Genomic DNA, 2,500 nt, shown 5'->3' with positions numbered 1-2,500 from the left:
CCTACAACCACTTGTATCACTCGCTCTTAGCTTCCACAACCTCGAGCTCGACCTTCAAATCCTGATGTCCCAGGATCTTCTCTTTCTCCTCCTCAATTATCCTCTCATCACCTGGGTCAGCTATGTCGATTACCAGGCTATCCATTAAAGTCCTGTCTACTACAAGAATGACTGGGCGCCTCGCTTTAGTTTCATGATCAACTTGTACCATATCTCACAAGATCTCGTCTTTGTTATTTTCGGTGACTGTTCTGGTGTGTGTTCGTACCATTTCGTTATATAAGAGAGTTCATATTTTTTGTTTAACTCCTTGTGCACAATTCTGGCAACGTTGTCGTGTCGCTTCTTGTATTCTCTCTGAGCAACTGCACTTGTCTATGAGCCTAGTCCTGCGCCGCCATGTTCATTCCCTCATTTTCCCTCTCCATGTCTCTCAGTCTCAACCATAACAACGACTTTTCCATATCAGCAACTCCCTATACATCCCTGCTCCTCCTTCCACTCATCGCTATTGCCTTCCTTCTTTCCACATCCTCCTTTGCTTCTCGCACCTTCATTCTCTCTGCTTCTTCAGCGTCTTCAACATTCATCACTCTCTGGTTGGGAACTTCACCGAATGGTGGCTCTTCTGTCTGTGTTAGATAGAACCCTAAGCTGTTTTCCTCAGTACGGACGCGACCCCCAACACTTTCCAAGCCCCTTCCCCCATTTCCTGTTGACATGTCATCCGGTCAACACTGTCCCTTGGGTACAGTGCTCTGTAAATGACCATCTGTTTCCTGGTTTTACGATCGGTGTTTTGCAGTTAAGCTTTCGCCCAGTTCAAAGTCCCTGCTCCATACCGCATCACAGATACAGCCCATGTATTCCTCGCACCTACCATTGTCATGCTATTCAGTTTTGATTTCAATACTCTTTTCAGTCGACGGAAGTATTCCACTGGTTATCGCCCCTTCATGTGTGCTCTATGATTTATCGATACTTTTACCCTTTCTGGTCCAGCAAAATTCCCTTAAATTTGTTTAATCTTCCATGCCCTATTTCCAAATTCCATGCAATTATCAGTACTAACCAGATACACAGTTTTGTAAGCCTACCTATAGCAGCCCAGGTTTTCCCAAACAACTTCTTGTCATCCATAAAAAGAAAGTGATTGAGAGATGGTTTATCTTCCCAAGGCTATAGCCAGCATTCACTTTCCTCAAAGGTAATAGGTATGAGTCACACACAGAAGAGGTAACAGGCTATCACCCTGGAATATGCTTATTCTTCTTCCAACTTGACCTAACTCTTGTCCAGCAGAAGTTCAGAGTGTATCCCACTTGTCCATACTTCGTCCAGTGGAGTTGGTGACATTTGATGCAATACCGGCACTCTTTAATCCAGGAATGTGGAATCATGTATGCTTTACGATAGTCGATCCAAGCCACCGATAAGTTAGTATGCCTTCTCTTGTAGTCCTGAAGGGCCATTTTATTAATGACAAGTTGGTCCTGAGTTCCTCTCGACTTTTTTTGACATCCGTTTTCCTTTATCTTTGTCAGTCAGTTGTACTGGTGACAACCATCTGTTTCCCATAATCAGTCTCGCCTGCCCATTTCTACTCTTGACTTCTCAAACGATCCTTTCTCTCGCCCCATATTCAACATTCGTCTGCCAAATCCCTTTCCTGGCATATCAACATTCCCTCACTACCCATTAAGACCCCTACGAGTCTTCACTTCTCTTGTCCGTGAGGATTTCGTGGGATGACGATTTGGGCAGCCTCACTTCTACCCCAGCCGGGCGAGGGACCTTCACTTGGCGTTCCGGACCCATTAGCGCCGTTATCTACTTCTTTGTCTCTTTTTATCATTACGTTGGTGTGAGTCTGGTTTGTTTTCCTTCCCCCGGTAATTTCATCAAGACTCAGTCTCATTATCGTCATTATTATTATTATTCAATTATTTGTTTATTTTATTTAACATTATTGCCATTAATGTTTTTATTTGTATTATTGTTTTATTGTTATTGTTATTATTATTGTTATTATTATTATAATTATTATTATAATTATTATCATAATTATTATTATTGTTACTAACATTATCATCATCATTATTATTACTACTATTATCAATTAATCGTTATTTTTATCATTGTTATTATTATTATTATTACTATTATTATTAGTAGTAGTAGTAGCAGCAGTAGTAGTAGTATCATGATTATCATCATCATTATTTTCCTGATTATTACTATTGTTTTTTTTTTATTAGCATTACTATCGTCATCCTCATCATTAATATTACCAGCATCATCACATCTCTGTAACTAATAACGATATTAATTCTAATTATTAGATAGATGGATAAGAAGAGAGAGAGAGAGAGAGAGAGAGAGAGAGAGAGAGAGAGAGAGAGAGAGAGAGAGAGAGAGAGAGAGAGAGAGAGAGAGAGAGAGAGAGATAGAGAGAGAGAGAGAGACAAACAGAGAGAGAGACACAGAGCTAACACGAAAA

Source organism: Penaeus chinensis, chromosome 31 (assembly GCF_019202785.1).
Source record: "Penaeus chinensis breed Huanghai No. 1 chromosome 31, ASM1920278v2, whole genome shotgun sequence".
NCBI lineage: Eukaryota > Metazoa > Arthropoda > Malacostraca > Decapoda > Penaeidae > Penaeus > Penaeus chinensis.
The sequence above is the reverse complement of the archived record's forward strand: the minus strand, read 5'-3'. Positions refer to the sequence as shown.